Source organism: Schistocerca serialis, chromosome 6 (assembly GCF_023864345.2).
Source record: "Schistocerca serialis cubense isolate TAMUIC-IGC-003099 chromosome 6, iqSchSeri2.2, whole genome shotgun sequence".
Lineage (NCBI taxonomy): Eukaryota > Metazoa > Arthropoda > Insecta > Orthoptera > Acrididae > Schistocerca > Schistocerca serialis.
In genome coordinates, this window is record NC_064643.1 from 268,469,569 (window position 1) to 268,493,692 (window position 24,124).

Here is a 24,124-nt window from a genome sequence, read left to right on the forward strand (position 1 = left end):
CTGAGGCCAAAATCCGCATAAAAAGTATCAACCAAAATCAAATCGGATTATTAATTTCCGTGTGATTGGTGCCAAACATGTTCAACATGCTGTCCAACGTTTTCTGCAACAAGTTGATCGAAGTGTTTCCGGGGTCACGTTGAGAGTGTGTTGCACAAGGCGTGCGCTCAATGCAGCAAAGTTTGCAATCGGAACACTGAACACAATATCTTCCAGATAGCCTCACAGCCAGAACTCGCACGGAATTAGGTCAGATGGTCGGGACGGCGGGGCTGTGGGGAAACGGCGGATGATAATTCTAGCATTTCCGAAATGGCGCTTCAGCAGCTGCTTAACTGGATTTGCAATGTGCGGAAGTGCGCCATTTGGTATAAAAATGATGCCATCCACACATCCACGCTGTTGGAAAGCTGGAATGACGTGGTTGCGCAAGAGACATTCACAGCGCTTACCAGTGACGGTACAGGTAACAGGGCCGGAAGCACCTGTCTCTTCGAAAAAATATGTCCCTATGGTAAACGATGTCGTAAACCCGCACCACACAGTGACCAGTAGGTATGGTTGATATGCGTGTGGATTTTCCGTTGCTCATATTCGACAATTCTGTCTATTGCCATAAGGAAGTGGACTTCGACTGTTACTTCCCATCGTGCGGCTATCATCACGTGGGAAACCTTTTCACGTCAATGACTGGAGTACAAATGACAGCTCCGCCAATGAGCCACGGTTTTATATGTTGCGTGCGCAATACTACTCTCATCTGTATAAGGGCATGTCGCTGTCCTATGACTTCTGCCACCTCAGTCTAAACTCACTCCCGAGATTTCTGCCGTACCAATTATTATTGTCCTCTGCACACGCTAACGAACTGAAATACTGAAATAAGAACCGCAGGGAATGATTTACGATTAGTCAAATGCAGACACCGAGTGAGGTGGCGCAGTGGTTAGCAGCTTGGGCTTTCATTCGGGAGGATGACGCCTCGAATCGGAGTAGCCGGCCGCTGTGGTCGAGCGGTTCTAGGTGCTTCAGTCCGGAACCGTGCTGTTGCTACGGACGCTGGTTCGAATCCTGCCTTCTCGGGCATGGATGTGTGTGATGTCCTTAGGTTATTTAGGTATAAGTAGTTCTAAGTTCTAGGGGACCAATGACCTCAGATGTTAAATCCTATAGTGCTCAGAGCCATTTTTTTTTTTAATCGGAGTCTGATCATCCAGGTTTAGGTTTTCCATGATTTCTGTAAATCGGCTAAGGCAAATAATTGCCAGGATGGTCCCTCTAAAAGGGCACGGACTATATCCTTCCCCATCCTTAACCAATCCGAGTCTGTGCTCCGCCTCTTGTGATCTCTTTAGTGTTGGGCCGCGAAACTCTAATCTTCGATCCTTCCTTCCATTTTAGAAGCAAACAAGGTATCAAGCGCTAATGGAATTTCTGTCTAAGACATTGTAGTATGTTCCTCCTCTCTAATTCTCATTTATCGAGATGCCTCGCGTAGTGGACAGACCCAAGTGACTGTTTATAAAAAAAAGGCCACGAAAGGGCGCAAAGCTTCAAAGAATAGTGTCTCAATAATTCCTTTGCTGCAAGATCCTAGGGCTTATTCTAATCTGATTCATTATGATGTTGTTTCTGAAGGAAAAGAAGCTTATTTCGAAGAATGATAAAAGGTTCAGGACGAACCATTTGCTTGAAACGAAACTGTCTAGCCATCAAATCTTCCATATGGTAAAGACTACTGAACAGCTACAATTTGTCGTTCGAGACTGTATCACATTGTTGATTGGTAATCAAGATACTCTGTCTCCTCAGATACATGATTAGCTGCATGTATAATTAATGGCTAATAATATTCATTGCATGATACTGATCTGCGATTCTTCAGGGGAACCGAAAATAACCGTGGGTGTGCATCAGGAAGCATAGTCAGCCATGCCAGCTCTTGCGGATAATGCGCGTGATTATGCTATTTGCCTGTTACACAGCAACGACTTCGCGCGTGGCGCCCTAGAGGGCTGCGCGACGACTTCCGAGCGTTTTACAAGCCTACCGGTCTCTCGGAGCGCAGTCTCTGGCTGGTGGCCATGAAGGAAGGCTACAGCTGGCAACACGAGCAGGGAGATCCATTCCATACATGATGAGCGGGCGACCCCAAGGCAGCGCGCGACCGAGTACACGACGCCGGCATGGGAGACTAAGTCAGCATGCGGAAAGGAGGCGAAGTGGGAGGCTGAGCATCGGGTGAAGGATATGTCCGGTTAGCGTACCAGTTAAGACTTGGAACAGCCCCTTACACACACTCGGTTGAGTGTAAAAGGAAAGTAGTTGGACACCTGTCGCAACATAAAAATGTGTTGTAAATTTGAGGCAACCATTTTTAATCTGCTACCTAATGGCTGCTGGTTTATTTTAATGAAATTGTTACTGTGTGCATGACGGCCCAGCCTATCACTCCCCAAGCACGTAGCCATTTCACATAATTAGACTGATAAAGTTCTCAATGGACGTAAATCTTCTATGCGTTTATGAGGTGCGCTAGTACTAATTGGTCACTAAAGGTTCTTTTATCTAGAGGGCAGTATCAGTGCTGGATGATTGTAAGGAAATGTAGAATCTCTTATACAGTATTTCCATTCAGCGACTGGAGCGGCTACTACGTTCAAATCCGGACTACTACTTTCAAAGCTCAGAAGAAAAAAACCGATAACATCCGATTTCATGATCAGTAGTGAACTCCATAAATCTATAATAGTTATTGAATTTTGGTTTACATTACGGCATAAAGTCTCGCAACAGGCCTATGACCATTATGTTCACCACAATGCAGCACAAAAAAAAAGCTGTGTTACGTACGCTGACAGACCAAGCTGAAGAGATTAGCGACAGTGACAAACTCCAACATGAACTGAACGAGGTTTGAGTGACATTCTAGTTTAATGGGTAAATCTACTAGGACATACGAGCTATGAGGTACAGTGAAGATAACACAGACAAAGAAACAGAAGAAACTCATCCTGTTGATTGCTTATCTTATGAGGGGCGTCAGCGACTGTTTAGGAAAGCTGCATCACTACATAGGAGTTAAATCAATATTCAAGGGCAGCTAGTGTATATGTGATCTGTTAGGGCCCACAAAGGAATATTATCGACACTTAAGGCATTTGAGGGACAGCACAGCAGTCACGTACAGCTGAGGAGCGTGAAGACGATGACGAATCTGTTAATTTTCATGACCCTCGCGTGCTTGTTCATCAGCTGTATATGCAGCAGTGAAAATTAAGAGAGGGTATTTGCTGGATCGCTTGCTCTAGTCAACCAGCATCCAACAACATAGAGATACAGGCAAGGACCTCACAGGGCACAGCTTTTCAGGTGACAGATAGAGGATGGTCGCACTCTGCCTGGCTACCTGGCCTCGACGCTGAAGAGATGGGGCCTCCAAAGACATGACCAGCAACTGTACTCTGTCATATTTGTCTTTATTTTTCATCAACAATACGCCAGACTCAAACTTTTGCTCATCCTCTCAGGACTTTAACCTTTGCGCTTCCCATCAGGACGCTGATTATGGCACGCTAAATTTAGGAATTTTCTATTTGCTGTGACGTTTTTCGGCCTTCACGTATGTTTCTTCTTCATTCAGTATTCAAGAAATAACTTATTTCTGTGTTCTAAAGTAACTCTCATCCGAGAGTACTGTTTGTGTGTGACATAATCACATAGGCTCCTGCAGCTGATGCCATTTTGATTAAAATTCTTCTGGGTGTTGTATCATGACGTTCTATAAGATATTTTAATTATAAACTATGAAACTGAGTTTACGATCACATTACAATGACCTTCCTCAGGGCAATAAACATTTTATTCATTTTATGCCTGGGTAGCAGTTGGCGACAAGAATCGCTTTTCTAGACAGTGCCTCACGCATAAGCGCCAATCAAGGTAGACAGCGTTGTGGCATGTTTTCTTCCACATGCAAATATGACTAATGTCAAGCTTCTTCCAACATGATGTAATCGATAGATGTCTCTGTCCGGGTATTGCTGCTGCTCCAGCAATTACAATGTACGCACAAAATACGAGCAGCGGGTAGCCATCTCCATGTCGCCTCCAGACTTCTCCTATAGTTTCTCCTGGATTGATTCTATGGTCAAGGACCTCCAGACATCATCCACGCAATTCCAGCTGTTCGACAAGAAGATCGAGCCATGCATAGAAGAACACCTCTTCGCCCATAGCATTACAGGTGATACCCAGCCTTTCGTCTTCTTTCTAGCATATGGTGATCCAAACGTTTACCACCTTTTGCAGCATCTTAATCCAGAGTTTGAATCCCATGCTCTCCCTAAGACAGGTTGACATCCATTGTGTTAGAGTAGTCTTCCAAGTGGAGTTGGCAGCAGCCTGCCGTAAGTTTTTCAGTTGCCATAAACTTAACGGACAGTCTTACCGTGAATGGATTGCCCGCCTACAGGATTTATATCACAAACAGCGTTTTCGGTGAACTAATCCTCAGTATAACCAATCATATACAGTTTCCCTGGTGTGTAACATTATTGGTTCAAATGGCTCTGAGCACTATAGGACTTAACATCTTAGGTCATCAGTCCCCTAGAACTTAGAACTACTTAAACCTAACTGACCTAAGGACATCACACACATCCATGCCTAAGGCAGGATTCGAACCTGCGACCGTAGCAGTCGCGCGGTTCCGGACTGAAGCGCCTAGAGCCGCACGGCCACCGCGGCCGGCGTAACATTATTCTTGTGAATGCCCCTGAGAAGGACTATGCACAGATCTCCTTAAATTAAGGGACCCTTTCTTAAAAACATGTCTCTCCGTCGTCAGAGATTTTGAACTGTTTCTCAGCTCATCAGCCATCCCGCAGATCCTACCACAGTTGTTCACCACCCAGCTGACACACTATCCTCAGTCACAGCCATGCCCTGCATCCAGGTCGGATTCACAAAAAAAAAAAAAAAAAAAAAAGGTTCAAATGGCTCTGAGCACTATGGGACTTAACATCTGAGGTCATCAGTCCCCTAGAACTTACAACTACTTAAACCTAACTAACCTAAGGACATTGCACAGTGTTGTCTTATGCACCAGAGACACCAGTCCCACTACCAGTGCACTAAGTGCATCTCTTGTGGGAAATCCAGATGTAGGGTTGAAGTGTTTCAGACATTGTTCTAAACAAATATAGACTGTGCATGTATAGATCCCTCTGATGCAGGGGCGGAAGACAGGGTCGACCTGTTGCCAGATGCATCTCACAACTAATCTAGTCTTCCTCACTTAGAGGAATCTCTGACAAAAAATCGCTCATGGTAGCTATCTATAACATGCCAATTGAGGTGCAGAGAGACATGCAGTTCTCCACGACCATTATATATTTGTTCCCCTTGAACCTTTTGACTCTGCTTTATACTTACAGCAATGATATTCAAATCATCAACCAGTTTACAGCCCAAATTCAGTTCCCATAGCTATGATTTCGGTCGTCGACACTCAAGGAGCCCTCCATCTCTTGGGCCTAGCACTGTGCAATGCCCTTGGCTTAGAAATCCATGGCACTGCCACCACCATCAAGTCGCTAGGACCCAACCCCAACATAAAAGACCTCTTTTCCAAGTTTAGCTCTGTGTTCACGAAACACTCCTCCGGTGTCAAAGATTTTGAGGCACATGTGTCTCTTTTCCCACCAATGACACTGAAGTCTTTGAAAGCCAGAAATGTCCCCTTCACACTCAGAGACAATCTCTGGATGGAGCTACAGTTGCTTGAGAAGGAGGGAATACTCACCCCCATTCCAATAGAAATAGGCCAGCCCCATTATTATCAAAGAAAAAGCAAATGGCACACTGTGCATTTGTGGGTACTTCCAGAGAACCAACGGTGCCCAATCTGTCGTAGAACCTTGTCATATTCCAATGTAGAGGAAGTAATGACTACTTTGTAGGTGACAAAATGTTTCCAAGTCTGACCTTCTTGACCGATATCTTTAACTTCTGCTGGCCAAGGATTCCTGACACTTCTTAGTGGTCAGCACTCCTCTTGGACTCTTTCAGTATAATAGACTTCCATTTGGCACTGCCAGTGCTTCAACCATTTTTCTGTACTACCTCAGCCGGCCGGTGTAGCCGAGCGGTTCTAGGCGCTACAGTCTGGAGCCGCGCGACCTCTACGGTCACAGGTTCGAATCCTGCCACGGGCATGGTTGTGTGTGATGTCCTTAGGTTAGTTATGTTTAAGTTGTTCTAAGTTCTAGGGGACTGTTGACCTCAGAAGTGAAGTCCCATAGTGCTCAGAGCTATGACACCAGAAGGAACACCAGCTATGACACCAGAATATCTATGTGCAACGATATTACCAGAAGGAACTCTTCACCCTCAGCAACGTGCTCCTCCTCTATGGAGACTAAGACCACACCATGGGGCCGGCCGGAGTGGCCGTGCGGTTAAAGGCGCTGCAGTCTGGAACCGCAAGACCGCTACGGTCGCAGGTTCGAATCCTGCCTATGGCATGGATGTTTGTGATGTCCTTAGGTTAGTTAGGATTAACTAGTTCTCAGTTCTAGGGGACTATTGACCCCAGCAGTTGAGTCCCATAGTGCTCAGAGCCATTTGAACCATTTGCCCACAAGAATAATACACAGAAGATGACGAACGAATAGGTTGACTTTAGGAAAAGTAAATTCGCCATAAAAAAATCGAGACACCTGCTGTAGACCTAGTAAAAGTTGGGGACCACGAAGTAAAGGAAGTTAAGGTATTCTAGTATCTTGGAGGAAAAGTGATGTATTACACAAGAAGCAGGAATGAGCCAAAAAGCAGAGTAGAACAGATAAAGATGCCATTCCCGGCGAAAAGAAATGTATTACTGTCAAACATTAGCCTTAATTCGAGGAAGAAATTTATGAGAATGAACGTTTGGAGTACAGCATTGCATGGAAATGAATAATGCACTGTGGGGGGGGGGGGGGGGGGAGGGCAGGAGCAGAAGAGATTCGGACCGTTTGAGATGTGATTTTATAAAAGGGTGCTGAAAATTAGGTGGACTGATTAAAATGAGGAGATACTTCGCAAAATTGGATAGGATAGAAAATGTGGCAAACATTTACAAGAAGGGACATGATGATCGGACATGTATTACGGCATCAGGGAATAATCTTCGAGGCGTTATAGGGAGCAGAAGAGGGTGAAAACTGAAGGGGAAGATCGAGGTGGGAATATATCGATCAAATGACGTCGTTGTGAGTTAATGCTACTCCGAAGTGAAGGGCCCCATGAAATCAGTCAGATGCCTGATGACGCTGTATAAATGTTGAAAGTGTCATGAAAAGTGCCACAGGTAACCTTTGATTTGATATTAAACGGCTCTTAAGAAACAATGATATTAGGTACAATAACTGCGGTGCCAGTTACGTTTAGACATGTTGACTGTAATACTGACGCATTAATTTTCACTGCCCTTCATCCGGCATTCATTTGACCATATCAGAGTTAATATTACCAAGTTTATGTTTCACTTTGACAAACAAATAATTTTTAATGTTCTTTTCTTTTTTTTTGGTGGGGGGGGGGGGGTTGCTCATCGTGTTTTGTGAATGAAAACATGGTCCGAGTAGGCTGTATTCTGTTTATTATCCGCGCTATTGTCCAGTTTCAGCCTTGGGTCACTTCTAGGTAAGCGCCTGTTTTAAGCTTCACGCTTCATTTCACATTAACATTGTACTGGAATATGAAATAAGGCGTGAAGCTTAAAATATGTGCTTTTTCAATTGACCAACTACACCGATAATAGGCAGAATACTGCCTACTTGGACCATATATTTCTTCTCAAAAGAAATAAATAAGGTGGCATATATTGTTCTTGTATCAAAGACTTTGAACGTTATTTAGTGTTAGCAGCAATGATCCCACTGACCACACTTTGTTCACAGTTGAAAATAGGAATGTTAGAAGCAGAGATCTACATATGGGACAGGGAGACATCTTCAGCAGACTTAAGGTACACATGTATTAAAATCCATGGAGAAGAAATAAAAACCCTTGAGGTTCGCCGATGACATTGTAATTCTGTCAGAGACAGCAAAGGACTTCGAATAGCACTTGAACGGAATGGACAGTGTCTTGAAAGGAGGATATAAGATGAACATCAACAAAAGCAAAACGAAGATAATGGAATGTAGTCGAATTAAGTCGGGTGATGCTGAGGGAATATTAGATTAGGAAATGAGACACTTAAAGTAGTAAACGAGTTTTGCTATTTGGGGAGCAAAATAAAAGATGATGGTCGAAGTAGAGAGGATTTAAAATGTAGACTGGCAATGGCAACGAAAGCGTTTCTGAAGAAGAGAAATTTGTTAACATCGAGTACGAGTATAGATTTAAGTGTCAGGAAGCCGTTTCTGAAAGTATTTGTATGGAGTGTAGCCATGTATGCAAGTGAAACATGGACGATAAATAGTTTGGACAAGAAGAGAATAGAAGCTTTCGAAATGTGGTGCTACAGAAGAATGCTGAAGATTAGATGGGTAGATCACGTAACTAATGAGGAGGTATTGAATAGAATTGGGGAGAAGAGGAGTTTGTGGCACAACTTGACGAGAAGAAGGGACCGGTTGGTAGGACATGTTCTGAGGCATCAGGGGATCACAAATTTAGGCTTGGAGGGCAGCGTGGATGGTAAAAATCGTGGAGGGAAACCAAGAGATGAATACACTAAGCAGATTCAGAAGGACGTAGGTTGCAGTAAGTACTGGGAGATGAAGAAGCTTGCACAGGATAGAGTAGCATGGAGAGCTGCATCAAACCAGTCTCAGGACTGAGGACCAAAACAACAACAACAAGGTACACAAGCTTCGCCTCAATCAGCGAACCACGAAGAGCAGAGTGTTAGGATTTACTCCAGCCGTTTATGGAGCGTGTCCCACCATTAGCATAAGCAGATGCAGTAATGTATCGCGACAGAGAGATTCCATGTTCACTTTTAGATAAAATCCCAAGAAATCACACAGAAGCGTCACATTGTAGTAACGTTGAAAATTTTTTTTGGAATTATTGTCGTGACTTGCTACATTAAGTCAAAAGCTTTGTGACTGTATCAGTGTTAACTACTTCTCGCAGGTAATGAAGAAACGAAATTTATAACGAAAACACAATTTCAAAGACGGGACACGTTTCGTGACGCATCTTTTCTTCTCGTGGCGATGGGTGCAGATTTATGATCGTTCTAGGGCCAGCTAATAAGCGCAGCGCCGACTGCGTCTCATTTCGTCGGTCTCTAATTAGATATGGATCGCGTGGAGCGGGCTGTCCCGAGCCTCGCGACTCCGTGGGATCTCGGCGGAGGGTCGCCGTGGCGAGCGGCCGAGAGCCTCGAGCTGCAGCTAGGGGGGGCAGGTGACGGGGGGGGGGGGGGGCGATATAATCAATGGGCGGTAAGGTGAGCCGGGAACACGCGCGCGCCCAGTACGTAAATAACGCCATTGTCAGGTGGCGCGACGTAATTACTGCGCATGTCCGCCCCGGCCAGCATGGCCGCCGGGCCTGCCCGCCAGGCGCTGCCTGCCGGTTTCCGGACCAGCGCGGCGCGGCGCAGCGACCTGTTGTGTGTCCCTGCGGCGGCGGCGCGCCGACCCCCGACAAGCCGCTGCTCTTTCTCTCGGCCTCTCGCTGACAGTTCGGAGCTACAGGAGGATAATTACGACACGGTACTTGTGTAGACCACTCGAACAGAGTGGGGCGGCTTCAGGTTGCCAAGGAACTGCACGACTTTGAAACAGTTGCGGGGAGTGACACTCGTGCGTAGATGAAATGTAGCGACACTTCTGCGGAGCCCAAAACACTTCAGATAGTCTTTTTGCTTTCAAGTCCTTGTTTTCGACAACTCATCATACTGGCACGTTTCAACCTAACCTAAGCCTTGGGCTAAGCTGTCGCCGCACCTTGGTTTTCTCTTTCACAATCGTGCTAATGGCGCAATTCTGCAGACAAACACTGAAGACAACCTCCAGAAAGAGATTTTCACTCTGCAGCGGAGTGTGCGCTGATATGAAATTTCCTGGCAGATTAAAACTGTGTGCCGGACCGAGACTCGAACAGGTACGTTTGCCTTTCGTGGGCAAATGCTCTACCACTTGCCAGTGAAAGGCAAAGGTCCCGAGTTCGAGTCTCGGTTCGGCACACAGTTTTAATCTGCCAGGAAGTTTCATATCAGCGCACACTCCGCTGCAGAGTGAAAATCTCATTCTGGAAACGTCCCCCAGGCTGTGGCTTAGCCACGTCTCCGCAATATCCTTTCTTTCAGGAATGCTAGTTCTGCAAGGTTCGCAGGAGAGCTTCTGTAAAGTTTGGAAGGTAAGAGACGAGGTACTGGCAGATGTAAGGCTGTGAGGACGGGACGTGAGTCGTGCTTTGGTAACTCAGATGGTGGAGCACTTGCCCGCGAAAGGCAAACGTCCCGAGTTCGAGTCTCGGTCCGGCCTACAGTTTTAATCTGCCAGGAAGTTTCCACCTCCAGAAACTTTTAACTATGTTTAACATGGCAGGCCAAAAGCCTAAATACACTCATATCCATTCAAAAAACTAAATGTATTACGACGTCCGTGAAACAAAATGGTTCAAATGGTTCTGAACACTATGGGACTTAACATCTGAGGTCATCTATCCCCTAGACGTAGAACTACTTAAACCTAACTAACCTAAGGACATCACACACATCCATTCCCGAGGCAGGATTCGAACCTGCGACCGTAGCAGCAGCGCGGTTCCGGACTGAAGCACCTAGAACTGCTCGGTCACAGCGGCCGGTTCCGTGAAACAAATTAGATGAAAACTGTAAATGGATGGAAAGTATATTCAACAGGTAATGATATTTAAATATCTTGGTACTTAACTGTCCAGCAGCGAAAATGTCGAAAAGGGACTCAGAGAAAAAGTAGCAACAGCAAACAAAACTGCACGTTGTTTAAATGATACTATTTGGGAGAAAGAACATACAGTAAAAGATAAAAAGGCACGTACATGCAAAACAAAACAATAGTGAGACCAATTAATGCACACACAGCTAAGACAAGACCGGAAAAGTCAAAAACTAAGAGACTTTTGGAAATCAGGAAATGAACATTCTGCGAAGGACTACTGGGAAGACACAGAGATAGAGAGAGAGAGAGAGAAGTGAAAGCAGTAGAAAAAGTGTAAAGTGAACTCAGTTGATGTTTGATATCCAAGAGAAAGCATGAATGGAAAGAACACATAGAGAGGATGGATGAAATGAAGATTGTGAAAATCGTAACAAATAGATCACCAGCTGGTAAAAGAAATATAGGTCGAACGATGAAAAGATGGAGCGACGACCTCAGGGTAGACTGAGGGGTGCTCAAGGCAACAGGCTTTTGCCTAGGAAGAAGAAGAGGAAGAGGAAGAAGAAGACATTCATTTTCTTCGCCAAGTCAGACCCAAATATTGTGACACTCCAATTTAACCTGGACCTCTGTCTAAGCTGCACATCAGTCCGTCACCACAACCACGTTTCTTGCTTTCAGATTCGTTGGCTACGCCAACTCCTATCAGAACGGTCACCATCCAACTTAAACTACATATCAGTCTATCACCACAAAACAAGAGCCTCTACCGGTATACTACCTGCAGAACCTCACGCATTTCCTTAAGGGCCCCAGGCTTCTCAGAAATGTCTCTCCTCCGAAGTGTTCGAACGTCAGCTGAAGTCGCCTTTGGAAGGAGAGGCATCCGAACCCATGTCCTCCCGAACAAACCTGGAAGTGAGAAAGAGAGAGAGAGAGATAGGAAGTTACTACCTGCATAAGCCAGACATCTATAGCTACTTTTAGGCTTCACAAGACACCTTACGCTGCGTGGCAGAGAAAATGAAACGATCGTATTGCATTGATGGCAAGGGGTCCCAACCGGGGTAAGTTCGGCCGCCGACTTGCAAGTCTCTTCAGCAGAAGTCACGATGGGTGACTTCCCACTTTCCTGTTCTGTTTGTACATTGTGCGTGGGATTAACGAACTGACATATAGCGTGATCCACAACGCAATGATCCACAACGCCTCTCCTGCAGCATCTGCCTCTGGAGTCTGTTAGACGTCTCCATAACGTTCTCACCCTTACTAAATTATATCGTGACGAAGCGAGAAGCTCTTTGCTGGATTTTCCCTATTTCTTCTGTGGTACTCTAGCATATTGTCAACATACCCTGATGGGGATGTAACACACAGGGGATTGAATACACTTGGATCAGGAGCAAATAAACTACGCAGGTTAGTTACTGCAGAGAGAAGAGGTTGTAAATGATCGTGAAATTTTACCGAGCCGAAAGCGATGACGGGAGTGGAACGCCACTGCATGATATCTTTGCGAAACAATGTGATAACGCATTTGTGCTGTTGGCAAACGGAATCGTCATTGGACAGACGCGGTTCCAATGTTCTGTCCTAGAGCGGGGTGGGGGGACGTTGTTGTCATAGTTTGTAGCTGTTATTGTCTGTCACCTAACTGCTCAATCCTGGACTCGCATTCGGGAGGACGACGGTTCAATCCCGCGTCCGGCCATCCTGATTTAGGTTTTCCGTGATTTCCCTAAAGCGCTCCAGGCAAATGCCCTTTGAAAGGGCACGGCCGACTTCCTTCCCTAATCCGTTGAGACCGATGACCTCGCTGTCTGGACTCATCCCGCAAAACAACCCTCCGCCCCGCCGACAACACAGTACTTGCCGTTACCGACATCTTTAACATGGCACAGGTGCCAACGATTTAAATATAATGAATTCTTTACGTTGCTATAGCATGACAGCCAGGAAAGTGCAGTTCAGAGAAGTAAAGCATTTCAACAGCAATCGTCCGAACAACAAGTGTCTTGCAGTTAATATAAGATTTATAATATTATCAAACTCTGTGTTTAGCATTACTATTATTCCAGCTTATTTACAACTAAAGTGTGTACAAGTTTGCACCTACTGAGCTTTTTTTTTACATGTACATTCATTATTTCCTGCAAGAAAATAAGGGAGAATGAGCCTTATCATTAAGTCATCATGCAGATTTTGTTTACATTACTTGTCCATAACGTGGATCTGTTGTATCGTATTTACATTGTCTCATGACAGGACATGCTGAATCAATGACAGACCCATTAGTTACTAGTGCTATTCACAGACGTACAGTACAATACGATGGAGCAGTATCGGTACAGTATTTCCTAGTCTCTGGAATGGAAAGGGCCTGCAAGGTCAACTGACCTGAATTCCCTTGATTATTTCCTATGGGGGTATCTAAAGTTACTTGTATATGAGAACCCAGTGGATACGGAGATAGAATTAGTTGCCAAAATTGTAGCTGCCTGTGATGTGATTCGAAACACAAAAAATGGTTCAAATGGCTCTGAGCACAGTGGGACTTAACTTCTGAGGTCATCAGTCCCCTAGAACTAAGAATTACTTAAACCTAACTAACCTAAGGACATCACACACATCCATGCCCGAGGCAGGATTCGAACCTGCGACCGTAGCGGTCGCGTGGTTCCAGACTGTAGCGCCTAGAACCGCTCGGCCATCTCGGCCGGCGATTCGAAACACAGCAGGAATATTTGTCACGTTGAGTAAGAATCTTATCCGCCGATGTCATGCTTGCATTGAGGTTGATGGCTGCTAGTTTCAGCACGTTTTGTAAGATACAGTATAAATGGTACGTTCACTGTGTAGTATTTGTAGTTAATTACTGTAAATAAGAAAGCACATAGTAATGTGATTTTATTCCGATTATCTCCTTGAGCTAGATTCTCCGACCCCAGGTTCCCTACCTCAAATTGTTCAGTGAAGCGTTCTCTATACCCTGCAAAATTTTTGTGCGCTCTTACGGAGACACATAAGAGGCAATGAAACGAAAACTATACGGATGGAAAAAGAGTAAGTAAACTTTTTGTACTTTCAACATTGCAGCACAGTCAGCAATCGTGATAATCTAACTATCAGCCTCGATTGCGGTAATGAAACCAATCTTTACCTAGGTTTCAGCCCAAATAATTGGGCCTTCTTCAGAAGATATACCTGAATCTATAATTTAGCTAAGAGGGCATGGTGTAGAAATAAAACTAAAACAGCCTGAATAGGTGTAATCACATTTTAAAATTGCGGTACATGAGTACTAAGTCAACACCAAGACCTAACTTAAGCTGAATCTGAATGAAAACAATATATTTTCCATAAACAACTGAAAGAATGCGATAGTATCCCCTTAGAAGACCAGTAGTAAACTTTTGGTGTTGTCACATCGCCTAACTTGGAGTTTCACTGAAAAGTGATACGGGCTGTAATGAATTTAGAAAACCACTGCGAAGGAAGAGCTTTGGATTTATTAAGGGTAAGAGCCACACATTTACTAAGGAAACTAACACCAAGATATTATTGCAACCTATTCTAGAATAAAATTGTAATGCTTGGAGCATTTGATCAGGTAGACTTTCCAGGAGAAAGCGAAACAATTTAAAACTCTGCGCCGAACGGCAGTCATGCAACCAACGTATTTTATGTTTCACATAGAGTCGAAGAAAACATTCTTATCTGGGTACTTTATTTTATTTTCTGCTAATGTTTATTTTTACTCCAGCATCACATCTCACAAGGGTGTAGATATTTCATGCTCTCTCAGCACAGCATCCAAGTTTCTTTACCATTCATGTCAAGGCTCCGAATGCAGTATTTCTGTGCGGATATTGTAGATTGCTAGTTAAAGATCTTCCTTTACTGGTCGGCGCTACAGTTCTTGTAGAACCTTAGCCTCTTTTGTCATCTGCCTCCACTCTTGTCCGCCTTTGCTTTCCTTGTCCAATTACTGATTCTCATTGCTTTGAGATTCTTTTTCATAACTTCAAGTCATCTTTTCCTGGGCCTGGCTCTTCTTCTTCTTCCCTCAGGCTTTCATATAAGCACACTCTTTAACACCTTGAGTTTCTGGCATTCTCTGCACATAAAGAGTCCATCTTATTGCTCTTTGCTTCATTTTCACTACAATATTCATCTGCCCACAAAGTGTATGTAGTACTGCATTTGTCCTCTTTCTTCAGCTTTCTTCCTATCTCACTCTTCCAAATATATTTCTCAACATCTTCCTTCCCACCTCACTAACCAGCCTTCTTGTCCATACGTTACAATAGATCTTAATATAATCAAATATATTTTGATTTTGGTATTCCTACTAGCATTTCAAGAATTGAATATGGCCAGCAGGGAATAATAACATCGTATTCCGCTTGCTATCCTTTATTGAATTTCAACTGCTCTCCTCCTGTCATCTGTTATCATCGAACCACGATGTTTAAACTCTTCCACTCCTTGGTATTCTTTCCCATTTACTTTTATTGAAGTCTCTCCTCTGTTCTCACGATTAAGTCCCATCATAATATGTTACGAGGGCTATTCAATAAAGAATGATCATAATTTTTTTTGACAACATACCTTTACTCATCCTCATTATTTTGATGGTCCTTCTCAAAGTAGTCTCCCGAGAATGCAATGCATTTGTCCCAGCGTTTCTGCCAGTCTCCAAATACATGCTAGAAACCATTTTTTGAGAGGTCCTTCAAAATCGCCTCTGCAGCCGTCACCACTGCTTCTGACGATTGATAATGCCTCCCACAAAGGCGTTTACTCATGATAGGGAATAGAAAAAAGTCACATGGGGCTAAATCCGGACAGTAGGGAAGGTTAGGGATGCATTTCACGTTGATTTTTGCAAGATATTCAGCAACAACATTGTCAATATGCGGCTGCGCATTATCGTGGTGCAGCATCCAGCCTGCTTCACGGAAATGAGGTCTTTTGTGCCTGATATGGACTTGCAATCTTTGCAGGACATCCCTGTAGTATTGTCCAGTTACTGATGTGTGTGCAGGTAGAACATTCTGATAAACCATTCCATGAATATGAAAGAATGATATGAGGATAACTTTCCCAGCAGAAGCAACCACTTTTGCTTTTTTGGGAGTCCGTGATAAACGAGATTTCCACTCCGAGCTTCGCAGTTTGCTTTCTGGATCAAAATGATGTAGCCAAGTTCCATCAGCAGTGATTACATTTGAAAGAAACTCCGGATCTTCCTCTAACATCAACTTTAACTGCATGCAGACCTGCACGCGAATGTCCTTTTGTTCGGGAATCAACAGTCTTGGAACCTATCGCGCACTAAAACGCGTCATGTGTAATTTTTCTGTCGCCAACGTGTGGGTGGCACCAAATGAAATGTTCGGTATTTCAAGAAGTGATCTTAAGGTAATTCGTTGATCCTCTCTCATAGTGTCAGCAGCAGTGTTGCTGTTTTCTTCCAGAAGAGCAGTAACTGGAGCACTGGGCCACCTTCCTTTGAAATTGATTGACTCCCCGCTTTAAACATTTTAAACTACCTTCGAGCTGTGCCTCTCGTGTACCTCCATTACAGCGGTAGGTGATACAGAACATGTCTGACCGTGACTGCCTCTCACAGCCGGGAAACAGCAGTCCCAACAATGAAACTACTACGGCGTATTCGCTGCACGTTAACCTCACAAAATATCATAAGATTACATTTTAGCGCGAAAAATTATGACCATAAAAAATTGTGATCATTATTTATTGAACAGCCCTGGTACATTCGCTTCTAGCCCTTACTTCGACGCTGCTCCTTCTAATGTAGCGTAATTGTCCTTCAAAGCTCCAACATACCTTACAATTAATACTACATCATCAACATGTACTACCGGTTGGACCTGCTGTTTAAATATTGTCCCCCCCCCCCCTGGGTTTGTTGGCATTTGCCGAAATACCTTCTCTAGTAGTAAGTGAAAGAGTAGGGCAGAGATCACATCTCCTTGCCGCAGTCCCATCAGTAAATGGAACTCTTCACAACTCTTGCTTGCTTACGACCTTGTAAACAGTTGCTTTCATTGTCATTTCTGTCAGTCTCACTAATTTTAGCGGTATTCTAAAATTTTTCCCTGTTAGTGAAACCTTTACTGGTATCCATGTTGTTTGAGACATCATGCTTGGCTCATGTCGTAGTCACTATTCTCTACCTTTTATTTTGTTATTTGTGTACCTGCCTAGCATTTCGTCTTAATGAATGCGAATGACCTGCTCTGCATGTGCAATATCAGTGACTAAATTCGTGTTCCGTGAGTAGCACTACTTCTTGAACTACCACTGATTAGTAAATAGATGGTGCTTTGACAGTTTGTTAACGGATTCACCGAAGAACTATTTCGTCACTGCCTGCGGCAATTAGCGACCAGTGCATGACTAAAGGGTAAGAAGAAATCAGCAGAGGGCCATGCAAAGGTTCGAATAGTTCTCAGAAATTCTAGAAATTTTCGACATTATCATTCCTGTATTTACCAGTTACGTATGAATAACTGTATTTCCGACCCGCTAATCATTTTTATTTTTTATTCCCATAGAAATTCACTTATAACGACATTTCATTACAGTCGTTGTGTCGTAACGCCTGGAAGCTGAAGTGTTTTTCTGAATAAAAGGAAGTGACCCTCTCTGCTCGCTACTTGTTGGCTCTAATTACGTATCCCTGTGAGGCGTACTGCCCGCAAGAAGGCGGCTGCACTCCGCGATTGGAATACGCCTCTGCCTGCGGCGAGATTTAATTACCAGTTCGCGTTTCGCTTCTTGCTGTATGTAAATTCCGGCAGGAGCTTTTACTCCGAGAGCATTAATCTGGCTCTCACGTTCCACTTTGAAACTGACCGTGGCAGCCCTACAAGAAACGATGCAAGTCTCTCCCTACGACAGGAGGCACAGTGCCTGAAGCACAATCGCTGTCTTATATAAAGCTCCCCACCTAACCGAGGTTCCAGTTTACTAATAATACGGTGGCGATATCTTGACCGCTACATTAAGTTTATTTGGTACCCATGTTATTCATATGTAATGCACTTACTAAAACTGAAGATGGAAGATCATCGGAAAGAAATGCCAGAAACAAATCGAAGTAGGATCTACATCTACATGGTTTCTCTGCAATTCACAGTTAAGTGCCTGGCAGAGGGTTCGTCGAACAATTTTCATACTACCTCTCTACCATTCCACTCTCGAATGGCGCATGGGAAAAAGAAACACCTAAATTTTTCCGTTCGAGCTCTGATTTCTCTTATTTTATTATGATAATCATTTCTCCCTACGTAGGTGGGTGTCAACAAAATATTTTCGCTTTCGGAAGAGAAAGTTGGTGATTGAAATTTCGTAAATAGATCTCGCCGCAAAGAAAACCGCCTTTGTTTCAGTGACTGCCACCCCACCTCGCGTATCATATCAGTGACACTCTCACCCCTATTGCGCGATAACACGAAACGACCTGCCCTTCTTTCCACTTTTTCGATGTCCTCTGCCAGTCCTACCTGGTAAGGATCCCATACCGCGCAGCAATATTCCAGCAGAGGACTGACAAGTGTAATGTAGGCTGTCTCTTTAGTGGGTTTGTCGCATCGTCTAAGTGTTCCGCCAACAAAGCGCAGTCTTTGTCTCGCCTTCCCCACAATATTATCTATGTGGTCTTTCCAATTTAAGTTACTTGTAATTGTAATTCCTAGGTATTTAGTCGAATTGACAGCCCTTAGATTTGTGTGATTTATCGTATACCCAAAATTTATCGGATTTCTGTTAGTATCCATATGCATGACCTCGCATTTTTCTTTGTTTAGTGCTAATTCCCACCTTTCGCACCATACAGATATTCTCTCTAGATCATTTTGTAATTGGAACTGGTCGCCTGATGATTTTACTTGACAGTAAATTACAGCGTCATCTACAAAGAATCTAAGGGGGCTGCTCAGACTATCACATAGATCATTTATGTAAATCAGGAACAGCAGAGGGTCAATGACACCATCTCGCGGAACGCCAGATATCACTTCTGTTCTGCTCGATGATTTACCGTCCATCACTACGAAAAAAACCCACTCGTGGCAGCTGAATTTTCTTCGTTCCATGCGTAGCGGATGTGAATAAATGAGGAATATTGTTCCCGTGATGGGTATACTGAAACACGAATTGTATGTAAATATATGACCGTTTCTGATCAAATGCCATTTCCATCTGTAACATGTAGGCTGTCTTCCATAAACACTTGCCAGCTAATTAAGCGGAGTTACCAGGTTGCTCATTTAGACTAGCCTCTCGAAGTCTGAGGAAGGTTATATGCAGTATAAAATAGAATTACACTGACAAATTCATAGATAATTTCCGAGTATGTTGGTATTAAGGGAGTGATTGTATTTTGTTTACATGAAGTCGATTCGTATTTGCGAATAAGGACCGTCATCAGCCGTATAATGGAAAGACGACAGTGAAAATTTGTACCGGGCCGAAACTCGAAGCCGAAGTTCCCACTGTGCGCGAAGGGTCGCCTTTAATCGCTTTGACTACCCGCGCACGACTCATGGCCAGCCAAAACCTCCATATGTCGTCGTTCATATTACAATCTACATTATTACCCTTGCTGTAATTTCGGTACAGGAGGAGAACGTTTTATTTGAAAGTCGTTATCTGGTATCATGGCATAAATACGCTATTGCACTGTCTATGTTGCTAAGAAGCTCGATAGTGTTCCTTCGGACATGAATGAACAGGCACTGCAACGACCACAGCCGTCATGAAATACATGAAATGTAATCGCAACTGCGAATACGGACGAACGTCATCTGTATAATGAAATGACGACAGTGAAAATTTGTGACCGATTGTGACTCGAACCCGAATTCCCTGCTTCACGAGAGAGATCGTGTTAACGGCTCTGGTTATCCGTGCACGAGTCACGACCAGCTCAAACTTCCATGTGTCGTCGTTCATGCGTCACAACCTGTACTCGTACACTTGCTGTAATTCTCGTTCGAAGGATGAATGCATCGAACTACCTAACAACACAGGCACTGCCGTGTCTTGTATTTTGTATGATTTCTTACGTTCATTTATTTTGACATCCATATTGCATTGAAAATAACTGCACAACAGTACAAATTTTGAGAAAAGGCGCAGGTAGCCTTTTCTGGAAATAAACATGTTCGATTCACCTGTTTCTGTTGAGAATAGTATGTAGTTCCCATTTCATTCTTTGACGTCAAGCTTGCGTTTAGTACCGCTCGGTTCTGCCTAGTTTTCTTTCGGCTACGTTATTTATATGTTAAAAGTGATATACAGCAATATCGATAGGCTTATTGATGAAAATTTGGTTTATTTGAACTTCGCGAATGAGTTCACAGAATGGAATGGAAGAGTGGCTCTACGTCGAGCTATTCCCGCAGCGTTGACAACCACATCACGGCACCTTTGCATCTGATGGTTGTTCTATTACTTTCTTTCATGTGTTGTGCATCTTGGGGACCTCATATTAGAGGTTTTCCACGGCTCTGAAGGTGTTTTTTTCATAGAAAACTGGGTACATACGCCGTATTCATCTTTATCATATTATTTCACTGTAACGTCCCACTTAAGAACACGATTGTCTCTTACCAAAATAATCGGAAAATGTCTTTGAACAACCTCTAAGATTTACTCAGTGGGTTGCTGGTTCAGCCTGTAGAGTTCTGATCGTTCTTTTTGACTGCACTTGGTCCTAAACGGTATTAGGACTGCCACTGTTTATCGGAACCACTCTGAAAACTATGACTTCATGTTACAACTGTAACCGATCAGCTCAGTGATGTTGAAAATAATGAAAATTAAGGATTCGTCACTAATAACTTCAGATGATATTAACTTTCCTTCGTCACCCCCTTTCCACACCTACCAATGCCACCACTGCAACGAGTGCTACGAAATTCCTATCCTAAGAGTATTCGCTTTCACTTTCTAAACTCTATAACTGTAAAGCTGTGCTATAATTGCTTCATGTGTTTCCCGCTGGATGCTTTGTGCATCTTAGTGTAAAATTTTTCCCAGGTAGTAGTTATATATGTCCCAAGTTTAGTTGAGATTCCTGCGGACGATCAAGCGTTACCAGCTGATAAGTTAAACCCTATATAGTGTGTCTTGCCCTTCCTCTATCTTTAGTCACGCAGTAAGTCAAATACGTCCCAATTCTGATTACAGTTCCTCCAAAAGTCTCAGAGATACGCTCACTTTTAGGTGTCACTTTCTGCCTATTGCCGCCCCACTTATACGGCGGCTGCTGGGGTAAAGTTCTTAACAATTAGTAGGGTGTGTACACCAAGTTCAAATGAAATTGCTCAATTCACGTCATAATTATGCTTATTTTTAAAAATCATATACTTTCCAAGAGGAATCCAACTTCTGTGGGTGATTCATCCTCAGAGTACACTTTTTCAGGTGGAAATTGTACACTTGTTTTGAAAATAAAACTGCCTTTTGTACGTGTACGAAGTATTCTGAAACTGCTTCCCAGCCTTGCTCCACATTCCCACTACTATGCGTGCTGTGAGCGTCTCTCTCTCTCTCTCTCTTCCTCAGTAACCCGTCAGAGATAACCAGTCATATGCATCAAATTCATTTGGAATTGCTCTAGGCTTTCAAGAGTTACGGAGGCACAAGGTCACTCACACCACCATGATCACCATTATCATCATGATCACAATCACACTCATCAGTCGTTTGACATCCACCGCTGGACAAGAGTATGTAGTATACTTCTCGACAGATTTCGCGTCGAAATTGCTGCTGTATGTTTTGTTGCTTTCAAATGCCATCTAATCACTCTACATTCTGTCGTGTTGATCCTTTCTCAAGTTTTGTAAGCCAAAAAAGTCATCTACCATTCATTCGCTTGGTTACACGTCGCGCCCACATTTCTCTCGTTTTCATTACAGGCATAATTACTTCCTTCACCCTAACATCATCCATAATGTCACTGCCACAAATCAAAATTAGCAACAAACACTGACTGTAAACTCTCCCCTTTAATGGTGTAAAGAACTTAATTTTGAAAACCTATTTAACAAGTTATGTTTTCAATAATGTTTGTTGATGCTAGTCACAGTTGTCTCTTATTTTCTATACGACGCGTCTCGGGAAATATCTCCCATTATCTTGCACGTTTTCGTGTATTATGGCACTTTTACGCGTGATGTTTGTGATCCGCATGTCACCGAACTCTCCAGTCATTATTGCCAGTAAATGAATCCTGATGATGTTGCTGCTTCTTTTATCAAGCAGCTCCCGATTTGGGCCTCTAGAGGTCGAGTAGATCCAGATCCAGAACTCCCTTAGAGAAAATCTGAGGAGAGACCCAGAATCGAACCCGGATTTTTCCGCACTGAAAACAGCGACCTTTACGTTTTTCTTTCTTTTTTTCGTCTTTCACTTCTTTCTGTGTGTTTCGTCGTTGTTCTTCGTCTACAGTCCTGTAGGCATGTCACATGACATCTCTCAAAAACCAACAATGAAAGCTTTACACAGTCTTTTATTACAGAGTAGACAGTCCCCGACCGAACATGTTGAGATGCCGTACCGGCTACCATACTGTTACTGAGGCGGTCACACACTATTGTACACCACTTGAACTGTTGACGGTCTACACGTACCAGTCACATTAGTGTGACCACGTGTCAAAAGTCGGAATAACCTCCTTTACCAGCGCGGCCGTGCAGGAGGAAAGTCGCTGAGTTCCAGGAAGCTTCTGACAAGGATGTAATGCCAAGCCGACTCCACTGCTATGGGCAGCTGCGCTAGGTTTCGCGATTGATGATCCATGGTGCTAAAAGACCGATCGTGGTGGACCCACAGATTCTCGATTGGGTTTATATCTGGGCGGGGGGAGATGGGAGGGAGTCGCCACGGGAGTACGGTAAATTCATCCCGGTACTCTTCGGACTATGCACTGTACTGTGAATTGTGTAACACATTGCACTATCCTGTTGGTAAATTCCATCGCATCTAGGAAAACGAAATTGCATGTAAGGATGGACATGATTCCCAGGGATAGATACATTCTTGTGTTGATCGATTGTGCCTTCCAGAATGACGAAATCACTCAGGGAAAGCCATCCCCTGACCATAATGCTTCCTCCTCTGCCCTGGATCCTTCCGACGATTGTTGCAGGGTGTTTGCTTTCTGTCTAATAGAGCACGTACCGTGCTACCTGTCGCTACTCATTGGACGATCAGTTTAGGTACTGGCGTGCGAACTCCCGCCTTCGCCGCTGATGGACAGCAGCCAGCGTGGGTGCACGAACCATGCGCCTGCTGTGAAGGCCAATAGGCAGCGACGTTCGTTGAACGATCGTTGAGGATACCCTGTTCGTAGTCCGTTGGTTCTTCTGGGCGGTCAGTTGCCTAACTGTTGCACGGACACACACCCGTATACCGCTCCGCAACCATCGCTCACCCGTCGTCGTGCACCATATTTGCCTCAGCACTGGTTTTTAATACCGACATTTTGTCAGGCACAGTATACTTTAACCGCGGTGGCACGCTGACAGTTTACGAACTTAGCCGTTTTGGAAATGGTTCCAACCTTTGCCCGAAAGCCAATGTCCATGCCCTTTTGGAGTCAGATAAATGGATAGATTTTCGTTTTAAGGCAATGAATGTACTGTGCCCCCCCCCCTCCTCCTCCATCCCCGAAAAGCTTTATAAACCGTCCTCTGCTAGTGCTGCCACCTTCCGTCTATGAGTGGCTATAGCACGTTGACGTCGAACATACACTACCGCTCATTAATTCAATACACCCTGGTATTTCAGATTTACAACACAAATCAAACGTTATTTCTCACAAAAAATAATTATACTAAATTCCACATATATAATACAATCACAATCATTATATTTTTCTTTCATCGCAGTATCCCCCTTTGGATTTAATGACTGCCTCACAAACTCGAGGCAGACGGTCGATCAGTTTTTATAGGTATCGTGAATCTTTATGATTCCACATACCCTTAACAATATTCCAGAGATGTTCCTTGCTGGATATATTAACTACTCAGATACGTCTGTCCACTTCATTCCAGACAACAACAACAACAACAAAATGGGATTACAATCGGGCTTTGGGACGGCCATACCGTATCTTTCAGTACTTTCTGTTTTTCCTTTGATGCAATGTAGTTCGTACAGTATGCCGACCGATGTTTTGGGTCATTATCCTGTTGTAAAGTGAACTC